The 23,698-nt window shown below is 48.3% G+C and overlaps 5 non-coding genes across 5 annotated transcripts; 3 read left to right on the top strand and 2 right to left on the bottom strand.

Moving 5' to 3' along the window:
* Window positions 1-6,553: 6,553 nt before the first annotated feature.
* TRNAG-UCC lies at window positions 6,554-6,625 on the bottom strand. Its single transcript has one exon. It is a non-coding gene; the product is annotated as a tRNA-Gly (tRNA).
* A 1,699-nt stretch (window positions 6,626-8,324) lies between these two features.
* Window positions 8,325-8,397, top strand: TRNAK-UUU. The gene has a single exon. It is a non-coding gene; the product is annotated as a tRNA-Lys (tRNA).
* A 532-nt stretch (window positions 8,398-8,929) lies between these two features.
* Window positions 8,930-9,003, bottom strand: TRNAT-UGU. The gene has a single exon. It is a non-coding gene; the product is annotated as a tRNA-Thr (tRNA).
* An 8,958-nt stretch (window positions 9,004-17,961) lies between these two features.
* TRNAC-GCA lies at window positions 17,962-18,033 on the top strand. The gene has a single exon. It is a non-coding gene; the product is annotated as a tRNA-Cys (tRNA).
* A 2,444-nt stretch (window positions 18,034-20,477) lies between these two features.
* TRNAV-CAC lies at window positions 20,478-20,550 on the top strand. Its single transcript has one exon. It is a non-coding gene; the product is annotated as a tRNA-Val (tRNA).
* Window positions 20,551-23,698: the final 3,148 nt, after the last annotated feature.

A 23,698-nucleotide genomic window follows, 5' to 3' on the forward strand; every position in this document is an offset into this window, starting at 1 on the left:
GTTGGATATTAGGAAAAACTTTTTCACTAGTAGGGTGGTGAAGAACTGGAATGGGTTACCTAGGTAGGTAGTGGAATCTCCTTCCTTAGAGGTTTTTAAGGTCAGGCTTGACAAAGCCCTGGCTGGGATGATTTAGTTGGGTTTGGTCCTGCTTTGAGCAGGGGGTTGGACTAGATCCCTCCTGAGGTCCCTTCCACCCCTGTGATTCTATGATAGGACCTCAGAGTTATAGTTCATATTTCTAGTTTCAGATGCAAGAATGATCGGTTCATACAAATAGGATGAACACACACAGTAGATTATAAGCTTTGTAATGATACCTTACAAGAGACCTTTTGCATGAAGCATAGTCCAGTCACTTTATATTCACACTCATTAGCATATTTTCATAAAATCCTATGGAGTGCAACGTCACAGCTGGGAAAGGGTTTTACTGCAGCACCTGGGAGCAGTTGAGTTTCATGTTCAGGCTGTGGTATGAGTTCCTCCAGGTTTCTTGTAAGCACACAGGGACCTTCGCGGGTGCTCTCGATACAGGAATGGCCCTGACACGATAAAGTGATGGGAATTGCATTTTCCTTTTTTATTTCTGTATTTCCAATGACATTTCTGTTTGTGATTTCGTTTTGGTTTGTATAACTGTGTTTTCTCCTGGATTTGATATTTAACTGAAAAAAGAATAAGGCCTCAAGGCACCAGATGGAGGAGCAGGTTGGGGGCTAGGACTGCTAAGAGAGCGAGAGTAGTAGGTTTTCTGTATTGTTTCCTGCCCTCATTTTCATGACTAGTTTCTCTTCTGCACGAAATTTGCTTCTTTTATGTGTAAGCCTGACTAGCTCAGTTGGTGAAGCATCAGACTTTTAATCTGAGGGTTCAAGTCCCTGGTCAGGTAAAAAGGGAACAGTTCCCTGCAAAAGGAAAGAAGGCATCTCTCCAAGATGTTATTTGACATCACCTTTTCCCCCAGGACTTGGCTTTTCACTAGGAATGGCCATGTACTGCCTGGGACTGAAGGGGCAACTTCCTCACATGCCCACTGGCCTCTCAGGCTGGTTTAAGAAAGGCCTCTGGGAGCTGCAGCCAACTGCTGCAGGCCAACTTGGTGAGCAAAGGCAGGGCTGCCCCCACAGGGTCATCCACACCAGAGCTCAGCAGAGGTCTGGGGGTTCCCTATTGGTCCCATGGTGTAAGGGCAGCACTCGGGACTTTGAATCCTGCAATCTGAGCTGAAGTCTCGGTGGGATCTGAGGACAATTCCTGTGCCACAAACCCTGCTGGGTCTTCCAAGGCTCTGTCTTGCTCTCTCAAAGGCCATGAAAACCTGTCTTTTGCCCTCTAGCTGTTGTGACTTGAGCACAAGAGGGGACGTTTGATCCAGAAGCCTGGCCGTGCCTGGAGTCCTGTAGGGAGGGATGCGAGCTCCATTTCCTCTGAGTCCTGAAGCTGGGCTGCAGCCTGGCCTGGGAGGCAGCCCTATTGGTTGACCTACTGGCCCAAAGTCACTTGGGCGGTGTTGTCTTTCCCCAGGGATGCTGAAGGGCCTAAGGGAGGGAGGCTCAATACTCCCCCCTATCAGTCAGGGCGGAAGGGGAGGGCTGCAAGAGTTTGCAGGTTGATGGCTGGGCCTTCTAGCATTCGGTTGGGGACGAGGTGGGGAACGCGAACTGGGAGAAATGGTTGCTGGCCTGTGAGGAGTGGCTCAGCCGGTGGCGTAAGGGGACCTTGTCATTAACCTCAGCCATGTGTTTCCCCCTGCTCCACGAATGCTGCTGAGACCGAACACGATGACCTTCCACTTCTTGTGGGGCCATAGGACGTCCCCACCTAGTCAGGAGAAGTGCGGCTTTTCTGCTGTATTAGAAATGGTGGTTGGGCCTGGTGGGCTTTGAAGCCTTGTACGGCTCTACTTTTTTGTTTTTCAATTTTCAGTGGGTGGCTGAGCTGGAGGGCAGGTCAGGCCCGAGGGGAATGGTGGGGCAACCATAAAGAACCCAACTGACTCTTCCGATATGGCCGTATTTTTTTTACCCCACTGGGTGCAGCACCGGGTATGGGATGGCCGATAGTGGCGGATGGGGGAGGAGATTAGGAAGGCCCCCACCCCCCCTGTGTTCTTCTATTCCCACCTTACATCCTACAGGATTTTCAGTGGGTGGCTAGGTGGAAGGTGCTTCCAGGACGGCTTCATCTGCAACAGTGGCCACCCTCACAGCAGTGGCAGCCACAGCAGCAAGCCCCCCACCCCTTTCGGCTCAGTCTGAACAGAGGTCAATGTACCACTGGGTGAGACAGGCCAATTTTAAGGAGCTTCCTCTGAAGGTGAGCAACTGTCCCCAGAACTTACTGACAGGAGCTTTAAAGTATTTGCAAATGTGCATGGCCGGCATGTGCAGAGCAAAGGCGGCCCGGGGCACTGTGTCAGGCTCTGGCACCGCTCGAGACAATGGATGCCCCATCATCTCAGGCAATGGCACTCTGACAGCAGGATTGTCTGGCTGTGTAGACTCCCTCCTCAGGCCCTACACTCCCAGCACTCCCAGCTATCTTCGAGACACCACTGACTTCCCGAGAAAACTACAATCCATTGGTGATCTTCCAGAAAACACCATCCTGGCCACTATGGATGTGGAAGGCCTCTACACCAACGTTCTACACAAAGATGAACTACAAGCCATCAGGAAAAGTATCCCCGATAATGTCTGTGGCAAAGTCCCGTCTCAGTCTCCCAGTCTCTGCGGTTTTTAGCTCTGGTGAGACCGGCTAGGGTAATGCAGTCCCCCTTAGGACTCAGGGGAAGTCTGTTCCCTGTCTTCTCACCAGTCTTAATTAAAGTATTTTTACCCTGCCTTGTAGTAGAGTGTCCTGCCGCTCTGCCTGGGGAGGCTTGCTGCTTCAACACTCCTAGTAGCCAGGCTCCTTCTCTCTCTGCTTTTCCCCCCTTTCCTTCCTCCCAGGAAGGGGTTTAAAAAGGTCTCAGGCAGCTCCAAGTTGGAACCAGCTGATCCTAATTACCCTCAGGTAGTTCCCCTCAGCTGATTCTAATTTGCTACCTTGGTAACCCTTTCTCAGCTGAACCTGCTTGACCTGTAGTTGCCTCTCAGTTGATAAGGAGGAGGGCCTTTTAACCCTCTGGGACTGACTCCTCCCCCCCCCCTCTGGCAACTGTCTGTCCTGAGTTTATCACAGTCATGGCAAACTTGGTGGCTGAACTTTGTGACTTTGTCCTCACCCACAACTATTTCACATTTGGGGACAATGTATACCTTCAAGTCAGCGGCACTGCTATGGGTATCCGCATGGCCCCACAGTATGCCCACATTTTTATGGCTGACTTAGAACAACGCTTCCTCAGCTCTCATCCCCTAATGCCCCTACTCTACTTGCGCTACACTGATGACATCTTCATCATCTGGACCCATGGAAAAGAAAACCCCTGAGGAATTCCACCATGATTTCAACAATTTCCATCCCACCATCAACCTCAGCCTGGACCAGTCCACACAAGAGATCCACTTCCTGGACACTACTGTGCTAATAAGCGATGGTCACATAAAAACCACCCTATACCAGAAACATACTGACCGCTATACTTACCTACATGCCTCCAGCTTTCACCCAGACCACATCACACAATCCATTGTCTACAGCCAAGCTCTAAGATACAACCACATATGCTCCAACCCCTCAGAAAGAGACAAACACCTACAAGATCTCTATCGAGCATTCTTACAAGTACACTACCCACCAGCTGAAGTGAAGAAACAGATTGACAGAGCCAGAAGAGTACCCAGAAGTCACCTACTACAGGACAGGCCCAACAAAGAAAGTAACAGAACCCCACTAGCCGTCACCTTCAGCCCCCCAACAAAACCCTCTCCAGCGCATCATCAATGATCTACAACCTATCCTGAAGGACGATCCCTCACTCTCACAGATCTTGGGAGACAGGCCAGTCCTTGCTTACAGACAGCCCCACAACCTGAAGCAAATACTTACCAGCAACCAAACAACAGAAACACTAACCCAGGAACCTATCCTTGCAACAAAGCCTGTTGCCAACTCTGTCCACATATCTATTCAGGGGACATCATCATAGGACCTAATCACATCAGCCACACTATCAGAGGCTCATTCACCTGCACATCTACCAATGTGATATATGCTATTATGTGCCAGCAATGCCCCTCTGCCATGTACATTGGACAAACCAGACAGTCGCTACGTAAAACAATAAATGGACACAAATCACATGTCAAGAATTATAACATTCAAAAACCAGTTGGAGAACACATCAATCTCCCTGGTCACTCGATGATAGACCTAAAAGTCGCAATATTACAACAAATAATCTTCAAAACCAGACTCCCACGAGAGACTGCTGAATTGGAATTAATTTGCAAACTGGACACCATTAAATTAGGCTTGAATAAAGACTGGGAGTGGATGGGTCATTACACAAAGTCAAACTATTTCCACATGTTTATTTGTCCCCCTACTGTTACTCACACCTTCCTGTCAACTGTTGCAAATGGGCCATCCCAATAATCACTACAAAAGGTTTTTTCTCCTGCTGATAATAGCTCACCTTAACTGCTCACTCTCGTTATAGTGTGTATGGCAACACCCATTTTTTCATGTTCTCTCTATATATATATATCTTCCTGCTGCATTTTCCACTGCATGCATCTGATGAAGTGGGTTTTAGCCCACAAAAGCTTATGCTCAAATAAATTTGTTAGTCTCTAAGGTGCCACAAGTACTCCTCTTTCTTTTTGCAGACAAATTAATGGAGGTTAAGTCCATGAATGGCTATTAGCCAGGATGGGTAAGGAATGGTATCCCTAGCCTGTGTTTGTCAGAGGGTGGAGATGGATGGCAGGAGAGAGATCACTTGATCATTACCTGTTAAGTTCAGTCCCTCTGGGGCACCTGGCATTGGCCACTGTTGGCAGATAGGATGTGGGGTTGGATGGACCTTTGGGCTGACCCTGTATGGCCATTCTTATGTTCTTATGAAGGGAGGGGCAGAACCCTGGCACAGAGTTTCTGTAGCGTAGTGGTTATCACATTTGCCTAACATGCAAAAGGTCTCTGGCCTGAAACCAGGCAGAAATAGGATGGCTTAATTTTCCCAGCTCCTCCTGGCCTGTCCCTGCTGTTGTAGGAGCAGCACTGATTTCTATGCTCAAAAGGTCTGTTATACTTCCCCTGCTCCCACTTTTGTCTCCTCTCCCTCTCTGAAGGCCTGTGAAGTGGCTTTTCCCTTCCCGCTCCCTCCTCGAATGCTCGTGGGATGAATGGGCTGGTTGAAGAGCAGAAGAGCTCCCAGGTAGACAAGGTGTCTGGGACGCTAATTAGGCAGCGATCACCCAGAGCATGGACACTGCCCAAGGTGGAGTGTGACCAACCAGATGCAGCCAAGTCATCTCTAGTCGCAGGCCATGAGGTGCAGGCCCTTAAAAGGGGAAGGGGCCCTGTACTCAGGAGAGCACTCACAAGCTTGTACCTCCAGTGAATGCCCTTTGCTCGGACCACCTGGCCAGTGGTTCTCTGCATTGTATTTCATTGTGCCTCAGGGAGAGTTACCTTCATCGCACCGTCCATAGCTGCGCTGTGGGACACTTACCTTGCAGAATCCTGACATCTCCAGTGCCGTGCCAGTCCTGGGAGCATGAGTGCGAGTGTGACCCCCTCCCCCACTTATTTTGAGGTTAGCTGTCAGTATAATAAATGTGCTGCTTTCTGCCAAAATCTGGTGGGTCATTAGTCCTCCCTAAGCTTACTAGCTGGCCCAATTTTGGGTAACACCTGTGATAAACTCAACCCCTGCCTGGCAGAGGGTGGTGAAATGAGCTGAGGAAAAAGCCTTGGCATCAGCAGGGGAAAGCTAGAGGATCTTGGCCAGTCACCTTTTGAAGCCGTGTGGCTTGGTCTCCTCTGCCCTTGGAGGTTGGCCTTTGGCGGCCGGCTCTTCTGCGTGACTTGGCCAATGGGCGCTGCGGAGTTGGTACTCGGGGCAGGGGCAATGAATGGAGACACTCCCCCCGGCCCAGGGGATGCTGGGACATGCCGGCCATTTCTGGGAGTGGCACGGAGGGACGGAGGCAGAGTGGGCTGTGAGCCACCTCAGTGCTGCTGGCACATCTCTGCACACCCATGGGGAGGGGAGCAGAGGGCCTCCATGTGCTGCCTGGGGTAGGGGCAATGAACAGAGCTGCCTCCCCTCCCGGGTCTATTACAGGAGTGAGTGGGTGGGTGGGGTCTTTTGGCCTGCAAGGTGCAGCAGGTCGGACTAGATGATCACACTGGTCCCTTCTGACCTTAAAGGCTCTGAGTCTAAAAGGGAGAGGGAAGTAAAGAATTTTTTTAAAAAAAATAAACCAAACATTGTAATACCAGGATAACTCCAACAGCTCATTGTGTAGGCCCGCTCCTTTCTTCCTCCATTGTGTGTTGAATGACCTAAAGGACATTGATTCTCTCGTTCCATTGCTAAACTGATACAATGTGACTGAAATTAAACCAATTCCCAGGGGAGAAAACATCACAACTTTGCATTGGCTGGGAATTGAACTCAGGTCAACTGCTTGGAAAGTAGCTATGCTCACCACTATACCACCAATGCATCTGGCAAAGGTGCAACTTATGCTTCCCTGATGAGGCTAGAGCAGCATTGAGGAGATTTTTTGCCTGTTAAAATGTACTGGATTCTCATCGCTAAAAAAACCCTCCTCCATCTTCACTTGGGTTTGAACCATCAGCCTTTCAATTAGCCACCAAAGTTGTTAACCACAGGGTATGTCTACACTACGGGATTATTCCGATTTTACAGAAACTGGTTTTTGGAAACAGATTGTATAAAGTCGAGTGCACGCGGCCCCACTAAGCACATTAATTTGGTGGTGTGCGTCCATGTACCGAGGCTAGCATCGATTTCCAGAGTGTTGCATTGTGGGTAGCTATCCCATAGCTATCCCATAGTTCCCGCAGTCTCCCCCGCCCATTGTAATTCTGGGTTGAGATCCCAGTGCCTGATGGGGCAAAAACAGTGTCGCGGGTGATTCTGGGTAAATGTTGTCACTCAATCCTCCCTCCGTGAAAGCAATGGCAGACAATCATTTCGTGCCCTTTTCCCTGGATTGCCCGGGCAGACGCCATAGCACGGCAACCATTCAGTCTTTTTTCACTGTCACTGTATGTCTACTGGATGGTGCTGACAGACGCTTAAAGAAGAGAATGACCTGGGAGTCAGTCCCATTTTTGCCCAGGCACCTCTGGCTGATCTCACCGAGGCCAGCCAGGAACTCTCACGGGACGATGATGACGGATACCAGTCCTACTGTACCGTCTGCCATCCGGAAGGGAAGGGAAGGGGATGCTGCTGTGTAGCGCTGCAGCACCGCGTCTGCCAGCAGCATCCAGTAGACATACGGTGACATTGAAAAAGGGTGAGAAATGATTTTTATCCCTCGGCTTTCATGGGGGCAGGGAATGACACATACCCGGAACCACCCACAACAATGTTTTTGACCTTTCAGGCTTTGGGAACTCAGCCAAGAATGCAAATGATTTTCGGAGAGTGCGGGAACTGTGGGATAGCTACAGTCATCAGTCGCCCCTCCCTCCGTGAGCGTCCATTTCATTCTTTGGCTTTCTGGTACGCTTGTCTCAGCTCTTTAAGTTTCAGCACTGTGTTGAGTCCCTGCTGTGGCCTCTGTCCATCATAGCCTTGGAGATTTTTTCAAATGCTTTGGCATTTCATCTTTTGGAACGGAGTTCTGATCGAACAGATTCATCTCCCCATACAGAGATCAGCTTCAGTATCTCCCGTACGGTCCATGCTGGAGCTCTTTTTGGATTCTGGGACTGCATGGTCACCTGTGCTGATCAGCGCCCCATGCTGGGCAAACAGGAAATGAAATTCAAAAGTGCGCGGAGCTTTTTCTGTCTACCTAGCCAGTGCATCCGAGTTCAGATTGCTGTCCAGAGCGGTCACAATGGTGCACTGTGGGATGGCGCCTGGAGGCCAATACCGTTGAATTGCGGCCACACTAACCCTAATCCAACATGGCAATATCGATTTCAGCACTACTCCCCTCGTCGGGGAGGAGTACAGATACCGGTATTAAGAGCCTTTTATATTGATATAAAGGGCTTGGTTGTGTGGACGGGTGCAGGGTTAATGCGATTTAACGCTGCTAAATTTGATATAAACTCATAGTGTTGACCAGGCCAGAGAAAGCAGCAGGTTTCCCCTATTGTTTCCTGCTCTTGTTTTCTTGACTAGTTTCTCCTCTGCACCAACTTGCTCTTTTGGTTTCTGAGCCTGGCTAGCTCAGTTGGCAGAGCATCAGACTTTTAATCTGAGGGTCCAGGGTTCAAGTCCCTGGTCAGGTGATAAACTACTCCCCAAGATCTTACACTGTCTTGCTGGAGTCCTCTTTGATGTTACTTTTTCTCTTCAGGATTTTCTCTTTCCTCAGAAGGGCCTTTTTGTGTGTGGGTTTCAAGGGGCAACTTCCTGACAGCCCCTCTGTCCTTGCAGCCTGGAGGAATAAAGGCCTCTGGGCATAGAGCATGTTCCTTCCCTGCACGCACACACACACACACACACACACACACACGAACACACAGAATATCCCTAAGGAATTAGAATCACCTGCTGCCTTCCCCTGTCCTGCTGGATCCCCAAATGAAGATGCTCTTCAGCCTAAACCCATGACCTCTCTTTTCCCAGTGCCCCTTAATCCCAACCCACAACCCGTGTTATGCTCACTGCTCCTCACTCCCAACCAGAGCCTGCTCCTCTTCACCCTTCTCCTCAATCCCAATTTAAACAGCCACACTGGGCTGGACCAAAGGCCCATCTAGCTCTGTGTTTTGTCCTCTGTCAGTAGCCAATACCAGGTGCCCTAAAAGGCAAGCAAGAAGGCACCACTGGGAGTTGAACCCAGGATCTGCTGTTTACAAGACAGGTGCTTTAGCCAGCTAAGCCATGGTGCCTGCTTGTGGCACCAGCACACTGTCTGCCCACACCTGACTCCCTGCCATCCCCACTGGGGCCTGACAAGCTTTGCTTGTGTTTGGATTCTGCAAAGCAGAGGAGCAGGTGAGGTTTTCCTTGCAAGGTGTGTGTGTGTGTGTGTGTGTGTGTGTGTGTGTGTGTGTGTGTGTGTGTGTGTGTGTGTGTGTGTGTGTGTGTGTGTGTGTGTGTGTGTGTGTGTGTGTGTGTGTGTGTGTGTCTCTTTGGCCAGGTCTGCACTACAAAGTTATTTCAGCAGAATTATATTGCTCAGGTGTGTGGAAAAACACACAACGCTCCCTCGGTTGGCAGCTTGTGGCTGGTGCACACACTGCAATACCACGTCTGGCGACAAAATTGCCCTGTTTTGGTGACAAAATAAAACCACCTCGGCAAGAGGCCTAGAGCTTTGTGCAGCAAACTTAAAGTGACAAATGTCAGTGTAAATGCTGCTGGTCATTATATCACCATAACTGGCCTCCACCAGTATCCCTCCATGCCTGCCGTGAACTCACCTGCCCTGCATTCCTGCTACAGAGGCTGGGTACCTCCCCTTTCATAGCTCCAGAAAGTTCTGACAGCTGAGCCGCTATCTACACCGGGATTAGGTTGATAGAACTGCATTGCCAGCCTAAGTCATGTAATTACACCAACCTAATTTTGTAGTGTAGACCTGTCCAAAGCATCACACACACACCTGGGGAGCAAAACTTCACCTGCTCCTCTGCTTTACAGAAGCCAAACACGAGCAAAACTTGTCAGGGCCCAGTGGGGATTGGCAGAGAGTCAGGTGTGGGCAGACACAATGCTTTAACTAACAGCAGGCACCATGGCTTAGCTGGTTTAAGGTCTTGATTTGTAAACAGGAGATCCTGGGTTCAACTCCCAGTGGTCCCTTGAAAAGTGGCTTTTGGGGCACCTGGTATTGGCTGCTGTCAGAAGGCAAGATTGAGAGCAAGATGGAGTCCTATGCTGCCCCTTCCTCCCGCTCACTGCTCTCCGCCTCCTCCCCACCCTCACCCGCCCTTACGGTCATTACAAAGTGGCAAGGCAGAGCCCTCCCATTTTTAAAAGTCCTGGGGTGTTGTTCAGTGATTTCCCTACACCCCCCCAGGGGGGGTGTACACCCCCCCTGAATTTTCCCAACACCCCCCCTAGTTTTGTGAGCTAGTTACATACCTATTTAGTGACTGTTTGGAAATCTGAATTTAAACTGAAACATTAATACACACTTTAAAAGCTTATATAGTGTATGATAAAATATGTGTATCTGAAAAAGTATAATAGATTTGAAAAGTATGAACATAGACTAGCTTCCTTGCTTCCTTATACAGCTGTTTTTTTATGATGTCAGTGCATTCATTTCGGTGATGTTGGCCAACCTAATAATTTCAAATGCTGATTTGTAAGCAAAGTCTAAATGAGCTCTCCCTGACAGCTAGTGATGAGCTGGGGGCTAAGGCTTCAGAGCCAGATTATATTTACATTCACACCTAATCTACCTAGGTAACCAGCAAACAGAGCTGTGTTGTCCGAGTGATAGATTTTGGCTGGGGTTGGATTACAAACCACTTGAATGTGGGGGGAAAAGGGATGAAATGTTGTTCTTATTGTATGAGTAAAGGGCAGTAGAACTGTGCTTAGCCTGTGATGATTTGAAGGCATCAAGAGAGAGGGTGGGGACCTGTCCCTCTCCACTGTTTAAAGACAGAGCTGATTAGGCTCCATAGATAGTCTTTTGTTCTGTTAAGTGACCACTGCAGTTGAAATCACTGACAATCAGGTCTAAGTGCTTAGTCCTGTTGTGGGGACAGTGTTCCTGTGGGTACAGTGTTTTTGTGTAAGAGACAGCCCAGACTGCACTAGCAGCGAGGTTCCTGCACTGAGAGCTCAGCTGAAATCACTGAGAGCTGGTGGAAGCTCAAGAGACCAACTCATAGAGGTCACAGTGGTAGGTGACAGCAGAAGGTGACTGTGCAGGGCCATTGGCAACAGAGCGGTGGAGTGAACGGTGGCACAACGAACAGCCGTGGCCAGAGCAAACTGTGCCTTTTTGTCCCCCACCTGGAAGGTGTACTCACGTGAAAGCACCTCTGAACTCTGAGTCTCCACTGATCAAGGACAACACCGGTGAGTGGAGTGCAGTGGAGGGAAAAGTGAGGGGCATGTTAAATAAACATTTGTTTGTTGGACTATATTTTAGTCAGTTTGCTCCAGAATGCTGGATTTGTGACTGGGAATGGAAACTTATATAAATATGTTTCCCATTAGGCCAAGATTTTTAAAATGCAGTATTTGCCAAGGTTGTTATCTCACATTGTTGCTATCTTGGGAGGTCATTATGTTGGGGAGTTTCTGTACTAAACATTTTTATTATAATTAATTTTTACATAAGAATGGTCATACTGGGTCAGACCCATGGTCCATATAGCCCAATACCCTGTCTTACAACAGTGGTCAAGGCCAGGTGCTTCAGAGGGAATGAATAGAACAGGGAATCATCAAGTGATCCATCCCCTGTTGCCCATTCCCAGCTTCTGGCAAACAGGCTAGGGACACTCAGAGCATGGTGTTGCATCCCCCTCATCCAGGCCAATAGCCACAGATGGACCTGTTCTCCAGGAATTTATCTAGTTCTTTTTAAAATCCTGTTATAGTTTTGGTCTTCACAGCATCCCCTGGCAAAGAGTTCCCTGGGTTGACTTTATATTGTGTGAAGAAATACTTCCTTTTGTTTTTTTAAAATCTGCTGCCTATTAATTTCATTGGGTGACTGCTAGTTCTTGTGTTATGTGAAGGATTAAATAAAATTCCCTTATTCACTTTCTTCGCACCAGTCAAGATTTTATAGACCTCTATCATAACCCCATTAGTCATCTCTTTTCTAAGCTGAAAATTCCCAGTCACTTTAATCTCTCCTCCTGTTTCATACCCCTCATCATTTTAGTTGCCCATCTCTGTACCTTTTCCAATTCCAATATATATATTTTTAGGATGAGTGACCAGATCTACACACACTATTCAAGGTGTGCACGTACCATGGATTTATATAGAGGCAATATGATATTTTCTGTCTTATTATCTATCCCTTTCTTAATGATTCCCAACATTGTTTGCTTTTGTGACTGTTGCTGCACATGGAGTGGATGTTTTCAGAGATCTATCCACAATGACTCCAAGATCTCTTCCTTGAGTGTTAACAGCTAATTCAGATGCCATCATTTTGTATGTATAGTTGAGATTGCTTTCCAATGTGCATTACTTTGCATTTATCAACACTGAATTTAATTTGCCATTTTATTGCCCAGTCACCCAGTTGTGTGAGATCCCTTTGTAGCTCTTCGCAGTCTGCCTGGGACTTAATTATCTTGAATAGTTTTGTATCATCTGCAAATTTTGCCACCTCACTGTTTACCCATTTTTCCAGATGAATATGTTGAATAGGACTGGTCCCAGTACTGACACCTCAAGGATACCACTATTTATCTCTCTCCATTCTGAAAACTGATAATTTATTCCTACCCTTTGTTTCCCATCTTTTAACCAGTTACTGATCCATGAGAGGATATTCCCTCTTACCCCATGATGGCTTACTTTTCAAAAGTCAATTTAAATTAAATGCATTTTTTTAAAATTATATATTTTTTTAGAAATCTAGATCTGTTATGTGTTTTGGTGTAACTTGCATTTTCCTTATGTTAAATTTGGATTATCCTAACAAAACATTTACTTTGTTCACTTTCTTCACATCAGTCAAGATTTTATAGACCTTTAGCATATCCCCCCTTAGTCATCTCTTTTCTAAGCTGAATATTCCCAGTCATTTTAATTTCTTCTCCTATTTCATACTCCTAATCATTTTAGTTGCCCATCTCTGTACTTTGTGCATTTCCAGTATGTCTTTTTTGGGATGGGGTAACCAGATCTGCACACAGTATTCAAGGTGTACATGTGCCATGGATTTATATAGAGGCAATATGATATTTTCTGTCTTATTATCTATCCCTTTCTTTAAAATGCAAAGGTTTCAGAGTAGCAGCCATGTTAGTCTGTACTGCAAAAAGAACATAAGCTTTCGTGGGCTACATCCGATGAAGTGGACTGTAGCCCACGAAAGCTTATGCTCAAATAAATTTGTTAGTCTCTAAGGTGCCACAAGTGCTCCTGTTCTTTTTAAAAAAGCAAACAGAATGTTGGGAATCACTGACTGCAGCTGCACACTGAGTGGATGTTTTCAGAGAACTATCCACAATGACTGCAAGATCTTTCTTGAGTGTTAACAGCTAATTCAGACTCCTTCATTTTGTATGTATAGTTGAGATTGTTTTCCAATGTACATTACTTTGCATTTATCAACATTAAATTTCATCTGCCATTTTTGTTGCCCAGTCACCCAGTTTCATGAGATCCCTTTGTAATTCTTCACAGTCTGTCTGGGACTTACCTATCTTGAATAATTTTGTATCATCTGCAAATTTTGCCACCTCACTGTTTACCCATTTTTCCAGATCATTTATGAATATGTTGAACAGCACCAGTACCGACCCCTCAGGGATACCACTTTTTATCTCTCTCCATTCTGAAAACTGATAATTTATTCATACCCTTTGTTTCCCATCTTTTAACCAGTTACTGATCCATGAGAGGACTTTCCTCTTACCCTATGATGGCTTACTTTTCAAAAGTCAATTTAAATTAAATACTTTTTTTTAAAATGTATGTTTTTTTAGAAATCTAGACCTGTTATGTGTTTTGGTGTAACTTGCATTATTCTTATGTTAAATTTGCATAATCCTAACAAAACATTTACTTTATTCATATCTTTTTTATATATCTCATTGGTCCTGACACCCCCCCTGTAAATTCAAACACCCCCCCAATTTCAAATCCTGGGGAAACCACTGTTGTTCCCCCCTGTTCAGGCACCCCTGGGGCCCTGAACTTCACACAGCTCTCCCTGATTTCAGCTGTTAGTGAGGGAGCCTCACTGCTAGCGCAGACTGGGCAGTTTCTTGCATGAGAGACACTGTCCCAAAGCAGGACTAATGCTTAGAGCTGGTTCTCAGTGATTTCAGATCTGTTGGTCTGCAGCAAGACTCTCCATTGAGTCTTAACCAGCTCTGTTGTTACACAGGGAAGAACAAAAGGGTCAAATGGGGCCTGGAACCCTTAAGAAGAATCCACCCCACCGAGTACAACACTTGTCGCTATCTGCTCTCAGCCCCACTGAGAATGTTTTGGGGTCACGCCTTGCCTGTATCAACCTAGGGGGTCTCAGATAAGCATAGTTAACAGGTGCTCCAGTGGCACAATTGGTTAGCACACAGTACTTATAGGGCAGTGCTGAGAGGAGCTGTGCTGAGGTTGCGAGTTCAAACCTCCCCTAGAGCACTGGTTTCCATTAACCACATGGCATCATACCCTCATTTGGCCCTGTAGAATTCATTTGGGAAAGGAGCCTTTGCTGACAAGGTTTGTCTCTGTTCATATTTCACCTTCAGGTGTTATGCTGAGGGATCTTTAGTATATTTTTGGGAGGTTAGTATATTTTTGGGAGGTTAATAACTATCTCCTCAACTTTATTTACTCAACTTAAAAATTGGTGTCACTTGATTTGCATCTCCCTGTGAAAATACAACTGACACGTGTGGCTTTCTACAGGGGGTCATGATGTTAAAGTTGGGGAATTCAGTCTCTGTACTTCTGGGGGGGGCTGTTGCTTCTTTACAGCTGCCTCACTGCCAGCCACACCGGGCTGTTAGCTGCACTCACTGTCCTTGCCAGGGGCCCCTGCTGAACCCTGGGCAGCTGCACTGCCATGCTGGGGTGACTCTGCAGGGGGAGAAGCTGCTGTGGAGCAATGTAGAGCAGGTGCAGGAAGGAAATGGGGTCACTATTCATATTCTGAACTGCACAATTTTCCAAATTTGGAAAAAGATTAATAGATTCTTATACTTAAGGTCAGAAGGGACCATTATGATCATCTAGTCTGACCTCCTGCACAATGCAGGCCCCAGAATATCACCCACCCACTCCTGTAACAAACCCCTAACCTATGTCTGAGTTATTGAAGTCCTCAAATCGTGGCTTAAAGACCTCAAGGTGCAGGGAATCCTCCAGCAAGTGACCCGAGCCCCACGCTGCAGAGGAAGGCGAATGTCCGAGAACAATTCTAAGGGGAAGGTGAATGCAGAGCAATGACACTGGAGATGCCCAGACCTCCAGTGGGGGCAGTGTGGAAATTAATAATGGGGAGATCATTTGCAAAATTAGTCGTCACTGACAAGCTTTGTCTCTGTTCCTATTTCACGCTATGGTGTTAGTTAGAGGAATCAGGACAGATTTTTACTATATTGATTAAACACTTAATTTTATTTAACCAAGCCAAAAACTTAGTGTCACTTATTTTTTCTCTGTCCTAGTAAGAATGAATTGAATTTCGTGACTTTCTGGAAAGTGCAGCGAGATTAAATGTGGGGAATTCAGTCTGTGTATTTGTGAGCTGATGTTTTCCTCTCACAGGTCAGTGCCTGCATTGAAGTACCAAGAGGGATCTAAGGGCTGGTGTACGCTGGGCACTGAACTGGCAGAGCGACGTCTCTCAGGGTGTGAAAACCCCCCCGCCCCCACATAGTTAAGGTGACTTAAGCCCTGGTTAGATAGTGCTAAAGAAAAGATAGAATTGTTCTGTCCATGTAGCTATTACACAGATGGGAAAACCTCTCCAGTCACTGTCTACTCCATAGTGCTATAGCAGTGCCACAGCAGCGATTTAAGTGTAGACAGAGTGAAAGTAGATCTGGTTCCAATTTGCACTTTGGGTGCTCAGACACTAAATCTACAGTAATAGTAACAACAGTGCAGCACTTGTGTAGTTGGCAGGATTTGAACCTGTGCGGAGAGACCCCCAAAGGATTTCTAGTCCCTCACTTCAACCACTCAGTCACAACTACTTGATGTTCACCTGTGTCATTACATGATGATTCTGTTCTCACTGAATTGTCACTTCAAATTGTTTGCCCAGACCAGCTTCCCCAGCACACACATGGCTGCGCATCAGTGTAAGTGTGTCCTTGGGTGAACAGCGAGAATTCCTGCCCATTTCCCTTCCGGCTGGAGCAGGATGAGAGTGTGTTTGTGTGAACGACATTGCTGTAGATTGTTGTTCATTCCCCCCTCTGACAATTCAGACAGTCCCTTTCCCATTCAAATCTCCAGCACATCGTTCCAATAGCAGGTGGCAGGATTTCTCTGGAGCACTGAAATTTTTTTCAGGGGGTTGGTGCATGAACTCAGCCTTGCATTCCACCCTTGATGTTTCATGGACTAACAGCAGCAGCAGCAGAAAGAGCCGAGCCAATATCTCCCTGGCAGGGATGCAGGTGCCACGTCCCCTCTGTCTGACCATCGCCACTGCAGGAGAGAAGGGTTCACTGGAATCGAATGCCCTGGCTCAGACCAGAGACACAGGGAGGTTTTGCTGTTCACGGATCTGTGCAAAGGAAATTGTGTCTCTGTGTGAAATGGAGGCAGGAAATGAAACACCCAATGCCCTAAGGAATGTGGGTGAAGGACTCGGGCTGAGCAATGATTTAACAGGGGTTTGGTTCAATTTATTGGCCTGATTAAAACTATGGCGAAAAGCCCCCTGTACCAGGGGCTGCGGGACAGGACAGGCAGTTCTGCGCGGAGTGTTCAGAGCTGCCCCGTATCTGCCCTTTCTCTGCACCGCCCCTGCTCCCAGAATGCACCAGGCCCTGGACTGAACTCTTCCCCTGCCAGCCGAGCTGGTTTCGTTTGCTGTGATCCTGTTGGCTTGGCAGGGGGGGAAGTGACAGTCCCACCCCAGAGCCAACGCCCCCTGTCACCCAGCCCCCTGACCCCCAGCAGTGCAGGTCAGCCAGGATCTGGGCCCTGCCAGGCACTCAGGGGCGTCTCCCCTGCAGCTGGGGGCTCTCCCCAGCGTGGTCTGTGGGAGCTCGCGCACTAACGGGGCAGCGGCAGCAGCCGCGTGGTGGGTTGGGCTGGTGACCCGGGTCCATCTCCTGGGGTCGGCTGGGTTCATGCTCAGGCGACTGGCCCCAGCCACCGGCCGGGCCCCACGGCCACGCTGCTGTTGTTACCGCACTAGCCCCTCACGCCCCCATTCCCTCACTGAAGCCAGGAGGTTTGCAGGGAGGAGGTGGGGGGGGTTTGACCCCAATATCCCAGAGCTGATTCTCCCCACAAAGGGGTGTGTGCATGTGGTGGGTGCCGTGTGCAACGCCCTGTGCCCATGAGGAGGGGACCGGGGCTCTGCCGGCAGGAAGATTTATCCTGCAGGAGCCCTGCCTCCCTCCCCCAGGGGTTCCCCTGGAGCAGAGAAGCTTTGAATCCTCGCTGGAGACTAGAGACGCCCGAGCAGCACAAGCTGCCTGGCAGAGGCTCTGGATCAGGGCCTCACGGGCACATTGGGTTCATTCCCTCAGGGCTGCCCTGCCCAGTGCCAGGGCTGCTCTCACTCCCCAGCACAGAGGGGGCTGCATGCTCTTTGCCAAGCTGGGTCCCAGCTCAAGGCAGATTTAACAGGGGGCCCAGGCATGTGCTGGTGCCGCTCAGGGAGGGAATCTGGGCCAAAGACTGATTAGAAATTGGGTAACACTAAAGTGGGACTAGAAAGACCCTTGCTGGGACGTGGCGGGTAGGTAGCCCCCATTGTGTACCGTGCCCTCGCCGAGAAGTCTCTGGGAGAGTGGATTCTTCCTGATGGGCCACCAGCACATCTTGTTGGTCCTGATGTTGGCTGCTCCTTTGCTGATACTGACAAGCTAGTTGTGGGCCTTTCCCACTCACCCCATAGCTCCGGGATGCACAGACAGCAACACTGGTGTGGAAGAAATGAACTCCACTCTCAGGTTTCAAGATCCTTAAGATCACTGCCATTGCCAATGTAATTGTCAGGGGGTATAGCTCAGTGGTAGAGTGTTTGACTGCAGATCAAGTGGTCCTTGGTTCAAATCCAAGTGCCCCCTTAAAAGCCTGGTCCTTCAACAGCAATAATAATTGCATATCCATTTCCATTATGTTCAGGAGCTCCACTGACTAGGGATACCTGAAATGAATAGAAACACTCAACATTTTCCTGTGCAAATGCATAAAAACTTAGCAAACATGGCCCCCAGCTGAAATCAGTTCCAATCCTCTAAGTGTCTAATTTGTGTTTTCATCAACTAAACAAAGGCACATGAAGACACATTTGCAGGTCCTTGGCCTCCTTGGGCTCTAATAAATGGCAGCCTTCCTTTAACACAGATCGTTGTTCCTTGTGACTTTCAGATACATTCGAATGGCAGCTGTTCAGAGGTCATGTGCTGCTAGTTCATGTGCAGCAGCAGAGTCTCTGTACGTTACCAACCGTAGAGCTGGGTGTGTCTGCATCCAAGTAACTGCAGAGTCAGTGTAGTCCCAGACAGTTAATTGCACAGTCTCACTTTCTGGTCTCATTGATCATTTGGGTAGAAACAGCAACGGTTTGGTGGGTTTTGGTTTTTTCTCCCTTCGTTTTCTCCTAAGGAATGTGTGATCTTGAGCATGTTAGTTTAAGTTCCCTGTGGGTCAGGAAAATTCCATCTCCTTGAAATAGCTGGGAAGTGACCTGTTTGTATCACCTAGAATAAAGGAGCTTTTGTAAAGCAGTTTTGCCTTTAACTATACTGGGATAAAAATAGTAAATAGTAAATTCCACGGCCAGACACCAGGCCAGGATCAATCGATGGGACCAGGATCAATTAATTACAGAAGAAACAAACTCTTGGGAAGTAGCTGTAATTTGTCCCTAAACCTTTCCTTGTTCTCATATGCTATCAGGGATTCTCTTCTAGAGGGCAGAGTTAAGGTTATCTGGGCATGTACCCTCACTCTGTATTCCCTGTTTTTCCAGAGTTTGAGTTTTACTGAAGTTGATGTTCTGGAAGGTAAGAGATATTCACAGTCAAAGTTAACTCTCTGTTAACAAAGGTTTTGTTATTGGCAAATAATGAGACTAATCCCTCACTGCAGTAATTCCACTGACTTCAGTGTGCTCTTTCCTCATTTCTAGTTCCAAAAAAATAAGCAAATTAAAACAATATTGAGAACTAAAATGCTGTGAGAAAATGGAAATTTTAGTAGCTCAGATTTCAGTTTCTTCTGTGTCTTGTCCGTGTGTAAATGGCACAACATGTTAATTTATAAGCACATCTTTCTTAACTTCTTTAAATATTCTGTAGTACATTAACTATATCCAGTGGGTTGTTCAATGCAGTGAGGTTTTCATGCATTGACCAAAACATATTTTTCATGTTATGTAAATGAACACAACTCATTGAACACAAAATTGTGTATTTCATGCTGTGAACTGTGTCGGTAGCTCAGATTAATAGGTTTGTTTTTTCTCTCTCTCTCTCCATGAAAAAAGGAAGAAACCGTGAAAATACCCATGGGAGAGAGGGGGTTTCTGAGAGCTGGGAAAGATATGGAGATATTTATGAAAGGGGGAGAGGCCAAAGTAGGGCCTTAGCTGGAGCAAAGGGGGAGGTTTTTTGTGCAGGTTCATTTCAGCCAGCCTCACGTCCTGTAGTCCCTACTTCCCCACCCCCCCAACAAAGCCCCCTGTGACTCCTGAGACAGCCCCACTGCAAAAACTGCAGAGCCCCCAGCACTCCCTCTCCTGGCTGGACCCCCTGGCAGCCAGAGCTCTCCGCAGAACTGCCGTGGTTGCTCCCCTGGGGCTCTGGTCAAGGACGGCTACCGGCTTCTCCTGAGAATGCAGCTGAGAAATGATTCACCCTTCTCTAGATTCTCGCCTGTGGGCTCTGAGAAGCAAGATGGGGCCTGTATGATAAAGTCCATGCAACATTCCCCTCTCATCCCAGCCCTGGTATGTCACCAGTAGCCTGCTGTCCCTGCGTAGCAGCAAAGGATGTTTCCCGTCATTCAGGAGATCCAAGCCTGGGACTAAAGTCAGCCCAGCCCAGCCCCCACACCTTAAAGTGAATAAGGAAAAGTTATTTACTTGTTCCCATAATACAAGAACTAGGGGTCACCAAATGAAAGTAATAGGCAGCAGGTTTAAAACAAATAAAAGGAGGTTCTTCACACAGTGCACAGTCAACCTGTGGAACTCCTTGCCTGAGGAGGTTGTGAAGGCTAGGACTATAACAGGGTTTAAAAGAGAACTAGATAAATTCATGGTGGCTAAGTCCATTAATGGCTATTAGGCAGGCTGTGTAAGGAATGGTGTCCCTAGTCTCTGTTTGTCAGAGGGTGGAGATGGGTGGCAGGAGAGAGATCACTTGATCATTACCTGTTAGGTTCACTCCCTCTGGGGCACCTGGCATTGGCCACTGTTGGCAGATAGGATGCGAGGTTGGATGGACCTTTGGTCTGATCCAGTATGGCCATTCTTATGAAGGGAGGGAGCAAACACTACAACAAAGTTTCTGTAGTATAGTGGTTATCATGTTTGCCTCACATGTAAAAGGTCCCTGGTTTGAAACCAGGCAGAAACAGATGGGTTTACTTTTTCTGCCTGTCTAGCAAGGCGCTCCTACTGCTGCCACTGGTCTGTCCCTGCAATAACCCCAACCCCTGCATGGCAGAGGGTGGTGAAATGAGCTGGGAAAAAGCCTTGGCATCAGCACGGGAAAGCTAGAGGATCTTGGCCAGTCACCTTTTGAAGCCGTGTGGCTTGGTCTCCTCTGCCCTGGGAGGTTGGCCTATGGCGGCCGGCTCTTCCTGCTGCCTCCTCTGTGTGACTTGCCAAAGGAGGGAGTGAGGTAGGAACGGGGCAAAAGAGGAAAGTCGAGCTGAGGAAGGCAGGGCAGAAGCTAAGCGCCTCAGTGCGGCTAAGTGGGGTTAGTAGAGCACCACCAGTCGTTCTGCAAAGCCTGGGGAGGTGCGATTGGCTGCTGGGAGGCAGAATCCTGTGCCTGCCTCTTGGCTTCCCAGGGGTGGCTACTTGCAGCCCAGGAGAAGGACGATGGTTCTGGGTGAAAGGAAGACAAGCAAAGCTCTGGCAGGAAATTTGGGTGCGGGGTGCTGGCTCTGCACTGGGGGAGGGGGTTGGAGTGCAGGAGGGGTGGCGCTTACCCCGGGCACTGCAGCTCCCAAAGTGACCGGTACACACAACCCTGCGGCAGCAGCTCCTAGGTGGGCGGGGCCAGGGGGTCTCTGTGCACCGCTGCCTGCAGGCGCCGCCCCCAGAGCTCCCATTGGCTGCAGTTCCTGGCCAATGGGCGCTGCGGAGTTGGTACTCGGGGCAAAGGCAGTGAATGGAGACACTCCCCCCCCACCCCAGGGGATGCTGGGACATGCCGGCCATTTCTGGGAGCGGCACGGAGGGACGGAGGCAGAGTGGGCAGGGAGCCACCTCAGTGCTGCTGGCACATCTCTGCACACCCATGGGGGGAGGGGAGCAGAGGGCCTCCATGTGCTGCCTGGGGTAGGGGCAGTGCACAGAGCTGCATCCCCTCCCGGGTCTATTACAGGAGTGGGTGGGTGGGGTCTTTTGGCCTGCAAGGTGCAGCAGGTCAGACTAGATGATCACACTGGTCCCTTCTGACCTTAAAGGCTCTGAGTCTAAAAGGGAAGTAAAGGGAAAAAAAAATTAAAAATCAATAAGACATTGTAATACCAGGATGACTCCACAACAGCTCACTGTATAGTCCTGCCCCTTTCTTCCTCCACTGTGTGTTTAATGACCTGCTGGGATTTGGGACATTGATTCTCTCATTCCATTGATAAACTGATACAATGTGACTGAAATTAAACCAATTCCCAGCAGAGAAAATACCACACCCCTGCATTAGCTGGGAATCAAACCCAGGTTAACTACTTGGAAGGCAGCTATGCTCACACCTATACCACCAATGCATCTGGTGAAAGTAGCTCCCCTATGTGCCACTTATGCTTGTCAAGTGACTCACCCACCCCACCCCACACTAAGGAGCTGACCGGAGAAGCTGGAGGCAGCCTGTCAGCTGGGAGCAAAGGCAGGTTCCCAGAGTGACTGACAGATGGGGACATGGGCTCTACATCCCAGCCTGAGGTAGCTCCAACCCTGTCTCTGCCCTCAGAGAAGGGAAGTTAAAATCAATGACCATAATGGCAGATTTTACCCCAGAAGGAAGGAGACAGCTCCTTTGAAAGCACATTTTGGGTTGGTTCCTGCTACGGACACATGGCTTTGTTGCGGATGATGCCGATCCTTGGGGCTCTGCCCGGAGAAGGAACCATTCAGGCTGTCCCTCAAGTGAAGAAGGGAGATGATTTTTTTGACAGGGACGGCTGCCTCGTCTTACGGGTGTTGGTCTGTCACCTTCTAATCTAGTGGGTGCTTGGTACATGCAGGCAGCCCCTGCTCCGGGGTCTCTCCCGAGGAAATAAAGTTTCTACACACAATCCCAAAGCCTTTCACTGAAAGGAGGGAAAGGAAATGGCCACAAGAGGGAGCGAGGACATAAGGAATGTAACACAACCCCGTTCTTAGGGGTAATCCGTTATTTTTTGTAAAGAGCCAAAATTTTTGGTCAGGGTCTAGTCAAGGTCCAGACTGCAGTGTAAATAATAATAAAAAATAACAATGATGATAATAAGTAAATAAAAAGATTTTGGGGTCCATTCCAAAGCGATTTGGCCCACTGTCTGCCTATTGATTACCCCACATTGACTCTGAGAGGTGATTTATCTCCACTCTCTTGGATTTGAAGAGCTGGTTAGTTTTCCCCTTGGTATCCCACCAGGCTGAACATGCCATGCTATCGATGGTGACACTAGGATTGAACGATTATATCATATTATAAAAAACTGTAAATAAAGATGTGGTCTGAACGTGAGTGTTCTGTAACGAGAGGCCGGTTCCCCCAGTTCAGTTCCAAATGCTCTGCTAGAAATGCCCCTGGGACCCTGGCACTCCCCAGCAGGAGTGAAAGGAGAAACCCCCAGCTCTGCACGTAGCTCCAGGCTGATTCATCAGAGGTGGGGGGAATTGACTTCATTGCTGCTGAGCAGGGAGCCAGGGCAGTTCTCTGGGAATCAGGGTGCCCAGCCTGACCCAGCTGCTTCATTGCCCCTGGGGCCCTGCAGGCTTTGACTGTCCCTGAGGCCAGGCAGCTGCTCAAGGAGCTTTCCTGGTGTTGCTGGCAGGGCAGGAACATCCCACTCTGAGGGCCTGAGTTCAGCCATCAGGAAAGGCAGCAGCGAGCTGGTTTCAGGGTGGGAGAAATATACCAGAAAGCAGGGCCGGTGTTAGACTCACTGGGGTTCAGGTCAGAAATCTAAGCTCTTCCACCTGGGACTGAAGCCAAAGCAACTTAACTTCATGGGAGCCCCCATGTTGTGGGGCCCTGTACAATTGCTCTGCTGGCTACCTCCTAACGACAGCTCTGGCTTTTAATCTACTGGACATGCAGAAAAACAGTTGTTGTGGCACAGGTGGGCTGTAGAGTTTGTATACCATGTTGAGTGGGTGCCTTAGAAAGAAAAAGGTTGGGAACCCCTGCTCCAGGGAATCCCAGTCACACCTTGATAGAATAGAAAGACCAGCACAAAAAATAGAGATGAACAATCAGATACTAAAATGACAATGGTTGGAACTCTCCATTTCTCTCAGTCTTTGGATTGATGGGCACTAAGGGCTGTAGCTACAGTTGAGGAACC

The sequence above is a fragment of the Mauremys reevesii genome, unplaced genomic scaffold (assembly GCF_016161935.1).
Source record: "Mauremys reevesii isolate NIE-2019 unplaced genomic scaffold, ASM1616193v1 Contig117, whole genome shotgun sequence".
Taxonomy (NCBI): domain Eukaryota; kingdom Metazoa; phylum Chordata; order Testudines; family Geoemydidae; genus Mauremys; species Mauremys reevesii.